At 34.4% G+C, this 13,975-nt stretch overlaps 1 long non-coding RNA gene across 1 annotated transcript; it reads left to right on the forward strand.

Moving 5' to 3' along the window:
* Positions 1–565: 565 nt before the first annotated feature.
* LOC149080018 (uncharacterized) lies at positions 566–13,467 on the forward strand. Its single transcript, XR_016193490.1, has 3 exons — positions 566–656; positions 3,728–3,829; positions 9,294–13,467. It is a non-coding gene; the product is annotated as an uncharacterized LOC149080018 (long non-coding RNA).
* Positions 13,468–13,975: the final 508 nt, after the last annotated feature.

Consider the following 13,975-nt stretch of genomic DNA (forward strand, 5'->3'; position numbering starts at 1 on the left):
AGTTATCTCCTCGATATGAACTCTGGCGCCCTTCACCCTAGAACGAAAAGGGTACTGACCATTCGAGTGTACCACTCTAGGCATCTGATGCGCTATCAAGAGAGTTCTTTTTTTCTTTTATTTAACCCCGTTGAAAATTCCAAACATGAAAAAATTCTGTAAACGCATGCATATGACCGTTTACCCTTTTTGGAGCCCACTTTGAAATACCCTTCGCTTCCAATGATAGAGTATTTCAACCCTTTGCTTGTAGGGGAGAAAACTCTCAAAGTTCACTTTTTTGTTAATCTGAACTCTTGCCCTATTATATTTATTTCGATTCCTGTCAATAGGGCGAAGGATTCCACTTGAACGCACACAGCCGGGGTCTGGTTCTTTTTTTTTTCTATTCGATCTGATCGTTTTCGTTTGAATTGTCTGCTCACACACAACTTCGATCCTCGATTTCACTATTTTTTATATATATAATTGTATAACGAGTCGCATCCACAGTCCTCCGACCAGATGTTGATGTGAAAGGAAAGAGGTAAGCACAGAATACCTACATTCCCCCATGGGCTATATAAATGTATCCCACAGGTGCATTAGCCCCGACAAACGTAGTCTAAAAGTCCTATAAGTCGTCCACATTATTCTGCAGTCTGTACTTCGAAAATGTGAGTTGTTGATTTTTTCATGTACCTAAATAAATAACATTTTCTATCTAAAGAGGCGAAATATTAAGAAATAATGCACTTATCGGTTACTTAAATAATTAAGAGTAATTTTATAATGAGCTCATGAATCGACAGTATTTATAAATATACTGAAATATTTAGCTGTTTTATTTATAAGATTTAAAAATTGAAGTATCGGAGTATGTATCGTTTATATAAAATTGGGCAATGTCACATATGAAACAAATTTACGTAATTTATATTTGGGAGAAATATTCTTGTATGCCTAATTAAAATTATTCTGAATTCTAATACGCTTCATTAAATTAATAAATTAAAAATTTATTAATTTAAAACTAATAAATTTTCAAGTTAATTCTAATACAATACAGTGATACCTAACGAAAATAATTCATTACGGAATCACGTCCGTTAACCGAAATCTTCGCCAGTCGAAACTTGATTTCCTATATGTTTCTATAGAAAATAATTTAATTCGTTCCACACACATACACACAGGCACTGCCCAAAATTTAAATATAAGTTGTTTTTTTTTTAAAAACATCAAGGAGAACTTTAAAAAAGACAAATACTGACCGAAGGCTAAAAAAAAACAGCTTCAAAATTAGATAAATGAGAATTTACAGGAGATACCGAAGATCTTTTAGTTTGCATCTTTCAGCATTTCAGTTAACCTTTGACCGTCAGAAATGAATGCTTCAAACTGATTGCTACAATCACTAATTAAAAAATAGAGTTTCTCTCAGGGCGCATCGTCTGTGTATGAGTTCATTTTCTTCTTATGATTTCCCAGTGTTGGTTAGCCCCAAAGCAGAATGTTTGCATTGTTCTGTAATGAGCCCTTGACTGACTGGAAATGTTCTGCTGTAAAAATTCCCATAATAATGTTTTCTACATTTTTCTTAAAATTTTTCCAGATTATTCTGTAGCAGCACTGATTGGTCTTGCGACGTGTACGTCGCAGACTTCGGCATATTCTGCTTTGGGGGATTATTATGACATCTCATGATGATGCAGGATATCTACCATCATGTGACAGTCACAAAATTAGAAAAAGGTCACTGAAGCCAAAAGGTTACAAACCAAGAGAGAAGATCACAGATTTTTTTTTTTATGAATTGATTTTCAAATTTTTTTCCGATAAGTTCCTTCACTGAATTTTATCCCAAAAAATCATGGCTTTTTTGGTCTCCCCATCACGGAAGCCCAATGGGTTCTGACAATCATGCCATGGAGGTTTGTTGAAAAAAAGTGACTATAGCTTAGATGGTACAGCACTCGATCGGCATTCAAGGAACCTGGGTTCGAATCCTAGTAGGGGCAGAGATGAAATTTTTACAATTGACACGTTTAAAAAGAAATACGATAAGCATTGTGTTGGGGTAAATCGAGAACCTATCCATACTTAGAATAAGACAACTATAAGTATTCTTTATGGGTATTGTATAATATTTTATCATGTATATATATACTGTTTCTAGTTGTAATTCCTTTTTTATTAATTAGGGGTGCTGTAATTTTGAAGCATATGACATCCATATTTGTTATGGGCAACTTTTTCTCATCCATCTCGTTGGGCATTTCGCCTGTTGTGGCGTTGTATTTGTATTTGTATTTTAGTTTACACTATGTTCACAACCAAATCTTCAGTCTACTAAAACTGATGTTTACACAACGCAGTCGAGTTCGAAGGTGTCCCTATTCACTTGTGATTTGGTCAACTCATTTCTATGTCTGATACATGCAGATGGAAAAGATAAGCTTCTAGAATGTCCAGACTGTTCAGTTTGGTGCTAAAGAGTCTTTACACTGAAAGAACTCATGCTCTGAAAACATAGACTCCTTTTTTTTAAAAAACATTATAGCAGCTGAATTCTCATTCTACATGAAATGATTCGAGAACTTTTAGAAAGAGAAGTGTAGGTCTATGGAAAAAGATTCCGAGTTGGACATGAGTTAATTCAGCTCACTACGCGGTTGTGTTATGTAAGCACGTGCATCGATATCAACGAAAATGTTCACTAGTCGAATCTGTATTCGTTGACGAGGCAGAAAAATCACGAAAAAAATCTTTGTTAGCCAAAAAATTCGTAAGCCGAGGTATTCGTTAGCCGAAATATCACTGTACATAAGTATTATTATTCTCCACTTTAAGTATCATAAAAGAACATATAAGAAATCATCAAATATATATATATATATATATATATATATATATATATTATTCGTTCCCGGAGAATAATAGAAGTAGGAAAATAAAGCTAAGATACATTATCACGCCACTCTCACACTGTATTGAAGATAGATAACCAAGACAATATTACTAGAACTTGATTAAATCAACATTAATCATCCCAAAAATATTCTGGTTGAATTTGACTAGAATATATCATGCATAAAGTTGCTATATATGATTTCTATCTGGTTAGTAATTTAAAAAAACACGAATGAATTTCGTGAATGAATTTCTTTCCTAAATTCATCTTCGCATCAGCCAACTGTTAAAAACCTTCGTATGGATAGCAGAGAGTTACCTCATCCTTGGATAAGTTGCCATCTGGTGATAGTGTCAGCAATCATGATCTCGTCTGAGCTAGGTCCGACCGTCCATGTAAGGTCCCGTTCAGTGCACACAAGCTATAAGAAAAGATTGAAATTCGTTGCCTTTGTAGTCTAGTGCTCTCACCCGGCAAGTGAGAGGACGTGGGTTCAATTTCCGGCAAGGATAGTTGAAATTTCTTTCTTTCTTAAATTCACCTTCGCATGAGCCAGCTGTTAAAAACCTTCGTACGAATAAAATCTATTTCTCTTTTACAAGAAAAAAATTAAAATTAAGTGAAAAATGAGTTTCTCTGGTGTGTAAAATAAAGTTAACTTTACGTAATATTCAAACGCATTTTCAATTATATATTACTTTTTATTATTTTTTTATTTTCGTGTCTAAGATAGAGTATCTGAAGCGAAATGAGCGAGAGGAGATGGTTTGTTTTCTTATTTTTCTCTTGTCGGCGATATATATATTTTATCAATAAATTTTTAACTTCCAATAGTGACATTCGGCAAGAATTTTATCCACAAGATGGGAGATGGAACTTGTCCAAACTGTCGCCTGGCTGGATAGCAATTCAACAAAAACAAATCCCTTTCATTCGGTATGTAGAAATTGATTTCTTCCCTAAAAAATTTATGTTCTGAAACATTCTGAAAAGACTTTTTTTTATTTATAGACTGTATATGGCATGTACAGGGTGCATAGTAAAGTCTTTATACACCCCCTTTAACTTTTGAACTAATGATTTTAGAGATACTTTCAATTAGAAAAAGCATTGGCATTGCGTGTCGGTTTCATATGTGATTTATTTATCGAGGAGCTGTATAGGCATTGAATACGAAATTTTAATTTTTATACGATCCCGCTATCCTTCCCTTGAAACTTCCAGTTAAAAACTTTTTATCCTGCTAATAAGGAGTCCAACAAAAAATGTTTCATATTTTCGAGCCTGTTTAGTTGAGGTATTTAATTTTTGACACATGTATTATGAATTTCATCGCTAAGGTTACTGTATTAACACTAAAAAAATTTGCTAGGTTAACAACCAACTACTAAAAAACAACATTAAAGTAAATCTAGTTTTTTGTTGTTGTTTTTTTCAATGTCTAAGCACGTTTTGAACCGCGAAATAAATAAAGATGCGAAGTAATATATATAAGAACATTACTGTGCACCCTGTATATTTACACAGCGTTACTGTAAATAAAGTTTTTCGCCTTCACTTTTAACCCCTTCGCTTACAAGAGATATGCAACGGATTGACCTCTATTTGACGAATAAGCGATAAATATGGTAACCTTTTCTTAACCTAACCACACGTTAGAAAAAGGAGAAGGAAAAAAAGTAAAAGAGAAAGGAAAGGAAAATAACAAGAAAGGGTAAAACAGTATAGTAGATAAGAGAGTAGGTATAAAGTAAATTTCTCTTTTCACCGTAACCCTACTTGTTCTCTTTCCCTCTTATGTGTATATATAATAGAAAGATACATCATATGTGGAAAAAATATCACTATCAGGGTATAGAGAAAACGAAGAAGAAAACTAATTATTGGGTTACAACAAATCTTCGTGATGATGATGAGAGAGGAAACAAAATGGAGAGAACTTGTTTGAATTTATTCCGCTGGCATTTGGACGCAATATTACGTCCTTGATCGTAAAGTGGTTAAATTTATGATCCGTGAAGTTAAAACAACAGGATTTTTTTCATGTACTAAAGTCAGTGACAGAAAAATAAATATAATCACAAATAGGACTCATCAATATATGTATATGTCACGGTAAATGTGATAAATGTGGTCATTATGTATAATAATCGGTTGTTATGCGTGATCGCCGGGCATTTTGGTAAGTTTCATAAATTTCCCCTAAATTTACCACGTTTACCGGCGATTATGAATAATACCCAAGCGTCGTTGGTAAATTTGATAAATTTTCCTAAATTAATCCCTTTTACCGGCGATTATGCGCATCACCCAAACGTGACGTCGTTGGTAAACATGATAAATCGTACTATATGATATACTATACATGCTAATTCGTACATGTATTGTATCATTATATCGGAGTACAATCACAAAATTTGCTATCATTATATTGTTGTCCGACTATATATACATCGCGCACATTAGACTCATTTGGAATTTTTTCATATTTATCAAATTCACCAATTACATTAGGGTATTATGCATAATCAATGATAAAAGCGATAAATTTCAAGTATTTATCAAATTTGCCAATGATACTTGGTTATTATGCATAATCGCCGGTAAAAGTGATAAATTTCAAGTATTTATCAAATTTGCCAATGATACTTGCTTATTATGCATAATCGCCGGTAAAAGTGATAATGTGTTCAGTATTTATCAAATTTACCAACGACTCTTGGGTATATTAGCCGGTAAAAGTGATAAATTTATCAAACTTACTAAGACGATTGGTAAGTATGCGGTTATTTCGTAACCGCGATAAATGCGAAATTCACGAAATAAATGCGATAAATGCGAAATTCACGAAATAAATGCGATAAATGCGAAATTCACGAAATAAATGCGATAAATGCGAAATTCACGAAATAAATGCGATAAATGCGAAATTTGCCAATTTTGACGAATAAATATGTAAAAATTTGAATTTTTACTACTTTTCTGCGAAATGTCGATAATTTAAATTTTATCGTTAATTCTTCCGTGTGTTTCCAAACTATAATTGACAGCTTAACAGAATTCGAAACTAAATACGAAAATAAATTATCTAGTATCAGACTCAGCGCGTTACATGACTGCGTGCTTCAAATTATTAAAAAGACTTCTTGGTAACATTTTTCACTACCACCAATGCTGGGCGCATAAAGTGAATGTTGTGGGTGACGCATTCATTAAAAAATTCAAAGAATTTAATTCTGTTGTGGAAAAGACGAAGATAACCTTTTTTGCACTCAAGAAAAATAAATGAGCAGTGCGTATTTAAGCTACCACTATGACTGTATAAGTAGGCTATTACTGGCAACAAAATTGGCGCCTGTAGTAACGAAGCAGAATTCGTGGTTCAAAGGTGTCATCCATCTGAGCAAATATCATATACTGCTACTTTTCTCAATAACTATGAAGCGTAAGTTTCTTAAGCTTTGACAATGAAATTTTCTAGCACCTAAAATACGGGTTCAGTTGACTTTCGTTTCTGTAGGAAAATTATGCTAAGCGACAATTTGAAAAATCAAACTTTCCATTTGCACATGTTTTGTGGAGCACATTAGTAGATTTGAAATCTTTAGGGCTCAAATTTCAAGGGTATTTTTACGGAAAAAAAATTGGCAAATGAGTACAGCGGAGTCTCGCTTATCCGACATAAACGGGCCTGCAGAACGTCGGATAATACGGAGGTGTTAAGGAAAAACCTAATAAACGTCAAACTATGTTATAATTTTGCACATTACGAACCTAATAATCATGTTTACAGCAAAAAAACAGAAAAAAATTAAGTGAGAAAATGAACTTACGGTTGCAGAATAATCGGTTGCAGTACTGTTTTGAAGTCAAATACAGTACTTAAAAAAGTTCAGTCCTGTGATGATTTATAAAAATTTTTGATCGTAGTCTGTTTTCTCCTGACAAGTGCCGTTTCTTTGCTGCCAAATCTCGCCATCTTTGCAGCGTGATTATGTCGATTCCTGTAACTTCTTGTTGCTCAATGTATTTAATTGCAGTTTCTAGAGCCTTAACTCCGTCGTTATGTGAAATTCTGAAAGATCAACAGTTGGTGCTTGATTTTTTTTTTTTTTTTTTTTTTTTTGCGGTGGGACGTGGGATAATACGGAAGGTCGGATAAACGAGATTCTACTGTATGTTGGAATTGATGAAAGGCATAGTATTCTGCTGAAGACGCAGCAGCAGAAAAGAGTTAAAATAAATTTACTTCACACATGACATCCAACCAATGTCGTCTTAATGCATGGGTCCGCTCGAGCACGGCCCAGAAACCTCAAGTGCAGAGGGGCCTCATGAAAATGAGATCTGGTTCAAATTATCGAGAGTAAGCATTTCTAGCAAAGGGACAGAGAGCCTCAGAAAAACATTTTAGCCGAGGGTCTATGTGATATGCTATTTTTTAATACATTTTATTTTATTTTTTTAAATTTTTATTTTTTGTGAACAAATACAAAATTTCTGACCTGAATTTTTTTTGCGAATAAATGCAAAATTTATGATTTTTAAAAAAACTTTGCGAAATTTCGGATTTTTTTCTGCGAAATTTACGTATCCCTAGTTATTACATATATAATTACCGATTTATCATTTATCACACTTACCGTAGCATATATATACATACGCACACTTAACTGTGTGACATCTTGCTTAAACTTTGTGTTGTAACTTACCTTACCCCTTATAAACACGGCTAAGATTGAAATTACTATCCTACTACTACAAGCAACTGAAATCGAAAACTCACTTTGGGAACAGCCGCTTGAAGCAAATTATTATATTCTACGGTCTTTAGCTTCAATCAGCGTTTACTCCGACGCACTGACCTCGTTTTCGTAATTCACGCAAATGCATTTCACTCTCAGCTTATGCGTATCATATAACTCATCAGTGAAGAAAGCTATTCATAATTTTGAGGAAGCTCGTAAACTTAAATAAGGTACCGAAAGAATTTGAAAGAGGTAACAGTAATACGTGCATGCATATAAACAGGATGAACGTTTAAGTTTTTGGGCCACAAATTACTGGCGAATCGTTGATTCAAGAGGCATACTCCCAATAAAAAAATTACCAAATACCGTTTAGACCTCAGATGTGTCATTCATATTGCAAGGGGTTGTATAGTTATTGAAATAAAAAAAGTTAAAGTAAAATAGTTATTTGGTCATCCTGGTCTAAAAAATCCCAATTATATATATAGAAAGTTGTTATCCTGTCTTTCCTGAGGCCAACAAAAAAAATCCACACTTCTAGGTGCAATATTCGTTGAGGTATTTGAATTTAAAAAATTGCTGCAAATGAGAGAAAGAACCGCATAAACGAACGCACAAGCTCATTATGCTTTTCTTTCCCTTCTTTGAGCAATTTTTTCGAATTCAAAAATATCTCAGCGAATATTGCACTTACAAAAGTGGAATTTTTTTTTGTTGATCTCAGGAGAGGGCAACACCTTTTTTTAGAACAGGCTGACCAAATAAAAATTAATTTTTGTATTTTAATAACTATACAATCTCTTGAAATATGAATGACATATCTGAGGTTTACACATTATTAGAATACTTGTTCTTAAATGGAAATATGCCTCTAGGATCAACGGTTCGCCAGTAATTTGCGGCCAAAGAACTTAATTAATCACCTTGTATATACAGGGCGTCCATAATTAAAAGACCCTATTTAAAGTAACCTATGGGCGAAACGAGTCATCAGAAAATTGTGAAATTTTGTGGAGAACTTCATGAAGTGATGGAAATTTGTTTCGGGGGAAAAAACATTAGTTACACATGTCGCCACCAGAGGGCGTTTTATTAAGAAATGGCACATTTAGGCAAACGTTTACAATTTTAACAATTGTTAAACACTTGACAAGTACTGGTCCTATATTCACCTTCACTTTACTTTTTTACACACACCGCTGTCATTTTATATACACCTTGATAATGTGTATAAAAAGACCAAAACTTGAGTTTAGAGCCGATTCTGAATTTCTAGTCGAAAGCACTACTACCCCAGCCGCAATTCGAATCCAGACTCACATTGTCGGAGGTTAGCTCGTCAACTACACGCTTGCAAGAATGCAACCATTACGCGATTATAATAAGAACAGAAATAAATAAAAATCATGACGATTTGAAACATGATCATTCGCAATGTGATTATTCCTAGACTAAATTAAATAATTTATACTGTATCTGAAAGAAAAAATTATGGTATATACTTCATTGACTTACTTCTCCTTTCGGATAAATCTATTTTTAATTTCGTAAGGAAAAAAGTTTTAAAAAATAATGCTAAAAAAATCATTATTATTTTTATTCAAAATATTAACGTTCACATCCGTTCTACTATTTTGTTCTTATTTTAGGAAAATCATTACTATAGATTATGCAATGAAGTATGGTCATCAATGTAAAATCAGGAACACAAAATCAATTGAAAGCTACAAACTACAAGTTCCGAGAAGAGAAACATTCACCTCTCTGAAAAGAACTAGATTTAACATGCCACATATGTTTCGCCATTTCATTGCACAGAGCTTTCATGAACATTTAGCAAATTTAAAAGATTGTACAAACAATGGTATCCCCTAGACATTCACCAGACTATGAATACTCGAAACTCAGTAACAGTTCATATACTGATGAACAAAGAAATGGAGAGGAAATTTCGGCGTTCATTTCGATGAGCAGTAAAAAGAAACCATCGAGAGTTATAAGTCGAGAAAAAGTTCTCCAAAATCGAAATGATTGCAGCATTCAGCATTTGCGATGTTTGAGATGCAAAATAAACTACACTTCCCTCAAAACTTTATACTTCCACATGACTACCATTCATGCCATGAAGAGAAAACGCTATAAGTGCCCACTCTGCAAAACAACATTTGTTCAACTATGGGGAGTGTATCGACATCTGACCAAGGTCCACAAGAAAACGAAACTTGAAGCAGAGTGTCTCAAAGTTGCTACTTCATCACATTACTGTCTTCAGAAGGAAGTTACAGAGAAATGAAAAGACAAAGAAACAGATTATTATTGGGGTTTCATTGTCCCATAACTTTCGAATAAAAAAAATTATTGCAGAACCGTGAAGTGCAACTCAAGAAGTTTTATCTGGCATTATTGCAGTCATGGTGGCATTGCATTATGAAGCCAAAATTATGATAGTGATTTCTTCAGAGAATATGGAAGTTATATAATTTGGACCAATCCCATGGTCTCCAAAGATCACCAAATATCCCGCTGCTTGACTTTTTCATGTTGGAATCTGTCAATGACATTGTCTGAAACATAGATTTTCAACTAGTGTTCCGAGGAACTCTAAAGCTCCGTGAGAGCTTTTTTAGGACTTCCACGGAAACAAATGTCACGGAACCCTCAAAAATCCCGAAACCCAGAGAACTTTAAAAGTAAAGTACTTTCTTTTATTATTGATACTAGTAAAGCTGCTCTTATCGAGAATTTCGGGGAATACTACCGTTTGAAAAAAATCAGACCATTTGAATGAGTAAACTACCGAGAAACAGTAATCCTAGTATTGCACGCCCATACTGAATTGGCCTCTGACCTTGACGCGCGAAGGGAGGGTTCATTTTCCAAGGAGGGGAAACGGGGGGAAAGGGGACGAAAAAACTTGCTAAAATAGCGCAAAAGACGCAAACGGAAAATACCAACCTGCTCCTTTTCCCTGCGACCTTTTTACCGAAAGAAGATAAATGGAATTGCCCATCATGACGTTCCATGACGTAATCAGAGGCCAACTCAGCGTGGGTGTACAATACATGGTTTTCTTCTCCCAACCTCGTCGGTCAGAGACTGAAGACATCTGAACCATAGGAAAAATTCAAGGAAGGCATTGCGCACTGCAATTTTTTTTCTTCAAATTATTCTTTATTTTCAAATTAAGCAAAGCATATGAAAAATTTCCCACTTGAACCATTATTATATGTAAATGAATGTACTGTACATTTTGAGACTCGACGCATAGGTACTTTCACTGACCTTTCAACGCTTATTATACAGCACGTAGCAAGCAAAAAAAATTATTTGGCAGCCTCCAGAAAATTGTGCTCCATCTTAAAACTGGCCGTCTTTTTACTCTATATCACTTCAAGTTTTATTAGTTTGGGTAATTTGTTGGAATTTTTTTACATTGAATTTTTAAACCGGAAGCTGGTTCCAACTCCGTGCACCGGATAAGACACCAGACGTCATATAAATGATATTTCCGTTTTATCATTAAATTGTAGGCCGTAAAATGAATTGTAGGTCGAAAGATGTTTTGTTTTTTTTTAAACTTTTTTCGAGCATCTTACCACCATGCCACTCGGTCATCAAGGAGAATGTGGATTCTTAAACCACATAAAGAACTTACGTAAACTTTATGGAACAACCTAGGCCAAACCAGACACGGCCCAGGGGCCTCCACAACGAGATCCAGCACTATGATTTATGAGAATAAGTATGTAAATTAAGAGGACGAGCCATAACATATCCTTTTACCTGGAGTCCCATGATCGAGACGGCCTTGGGAAGCACCCTGTATGTTAGAGAAATATTCAAATTTTGTTTTGGTTCAGTGAAACAGCCTCATAGCCATCAAGGGATTGGCGAGAGCTTTTACGTTTGAAATTCCTGGTCTACAAGACACCTGTGTCCTAACTTAATCAACTTGAAGCGCAAAATTACGATCCAAAACTGTTAAACCCCAAATGCTGGAAAATACTTGGAAGGATATTGAATCCCGTCTCGATCTGTTATATAGCAAGAAAAGCAGCCATGTGGAAACTATTCAACTTTAATTAAATGGTTATTGAAACTTTTTCGAGCTGCACTTCACAGTTCTGTAATCATTTTTTTTTTTTTCGTCACATTATTCATTCGAACGTTATGGGACAATGAAGCCCTGACAATAATTTATAAACACTGTATTTTGAAGGCTTATTCCGAAAAAAAAAATTTTTGGGATATATATTTTGTTTCCTCCTACTCTTCCCAAAAGCACCGCGTATATACAGTTCGAGACATAATTATAAGACACTCTTAAATTTTAGTGAAATCACAAGGAGCAAGAAGCAAAGTAAAAATATTGAAAATTTCAAGATGTTTCATGGCGGTGCAAAATAACTTTGCACCAAATATTAGGAATTAAAAAAATATATTTCCCCATTATTATCTTGTGTTGGAATATGCGATATTCGCCAGAAAGAACTTTTTTATACATACCAAGTTGCTCTTGCAAAAGTTCTACATAGCTTTTTGAGTTCATCCTTTAGGGTAGAAAAACTTTGGACAGAAAATGCTCCCCCAAACCATCACTGAACCACCACCTATTAATCGCTGCGTTGCAGACCTCAAATCATGCCAATATGAATGGAAACCATCTGCACCATCAAGATTGAATTTTTTTTCATCGGAATACTTAACAGAATACCACTGATGAGTCCAAGGCATGGTACATTTTGCGAGAGTCAAACGATCCTGTTAGTGTTTCAAAGTTAATGGGTGTTTTCCTCATTTTCATGAATTTGATGTTAATTGTAGAACTTAACTCTTGAAATTGTTCGCTGTGAGCACTGCAGTTGTAAAGTACATTTTATACTTCTGGATGATTTTGCTCCTTACTGCTAGAGCAGAAACATTGCGCTTTGATCGGGCAGACAAGCATGGGGTGCGCCCAGATAGTTTTTTAACAAAGCCACATATTCCTCGGTTTGAAACATTTGTGACGGCTTATCGAGAGAACGTCCAATTTTATTTGCTATGTACGTTTTCAAAACGCTGATGCCATGCAATAACGAAATTTCACTTTCTTACAGCTCTGCACCTCATGGTATTTTTTCTACTAATGAAGTAGTTGTAAAGGAATATCTTTATTGGTTTGTTATCCAACACACAAAAGTGAGGTAAAAAAACTAATTTGCATAAGCAGTGCTACACTACTGTAAAATTGGTGGAAAATGCCTTATATTTCTGCCCCACTAATTTCTTACTGGAGAATTTGTAAAAATATTAATATCAAAAATTATTTCTCGGACGTCCTTGTAATTTCACTCACAATTGTAAACAACATGATCGATATATGTACTTAAGTTTCATTATTGTGGAAATACTCTTTCCGTTTTTTTCGTGAATATTTATGGGGTGTCTTAATTGTGTCTCATACTGTAGGCAATGTAATAACCGGGAAAAAAGCGCATAAGGTTCAAGAACTCTATTTTGGTTATAAATGAGTTGAAATATGTCCAATATTCCCGTAAGATAATTTTTTTTTACTTCATCAAAATGATCAAAATTGCAGGGACTTAAAAATGCAAAAAATAATTTTAACTCACCGAGTATTACTTTATTACTTGAAACAAGTGATCACCTGACACGAAAAATGAATATGGCCAACAAACCATGTTGGCCTATTCATTTCTATATTCCTCAAACAGATTTGTGTAATTTGTATGCGATTTTTTTTGTATAAAAATGGTTATCTGCATTGTTCATTTTCTACTTTGAATTCACATAATTTGCATTATCAATAAAATCATTTCTAATAAAATGAGACTGCAATTGATATTAACCTTTAAAAGTACTTAGTTTTCTATGATTAAGCAAGATCTCCAGTTTTATTTTTCCCTTTGATAGGTGATGCAAGTTGCTTGCTGTGTGACACAGCACAGTTAAAGGGTCTAAAATAGAAGTGGCTGTAGTTACTAGAAATAATGTAATATAACTTGGCATGGCAAAATTAAACCAGGTAAAGTTCAGATAGTCTGGAATGACATGGAAAAAGCCTGCAGTGTGTGATGCCCACCCAAAAAAAATTCCAGGGTTTCCTTTTAGCAGCCTTTCTATAATTCGCCTCAGGCAATTTTAACCTTTTCTACCTCTTTCACTCTGCTGTGTCACACAAAAAAGCAACTTCTGTCAAATATCAAAGAAAAAATAAAACTCTGGGACTCACTTAAGCCAGACACTCTCTAGAGCAGAAGTTCTTAACCTTTTCAGCCGTGACCCAAAATCACCAACACTATCAACTTTGTGCCCATGGCTCTGTTTT

The sequence above is a fragment of the Pholcus phalangioides genome, unplaced genomic scaffold (genome assembly GCF_987345545.1).
Source record: "Pholcus phalangioides strain wild (caught in Gottingen) unplaced genomic scaffold, Ppha-v1.0 ptg000011l_1, whole genome shotgun sequence".
Lineage (NCBI taxonomy): Eukaryota > Metazoa > Arthropoda > Arachnida > Araneae > Pholcidae > Pholcus > Pholcus phalangioides.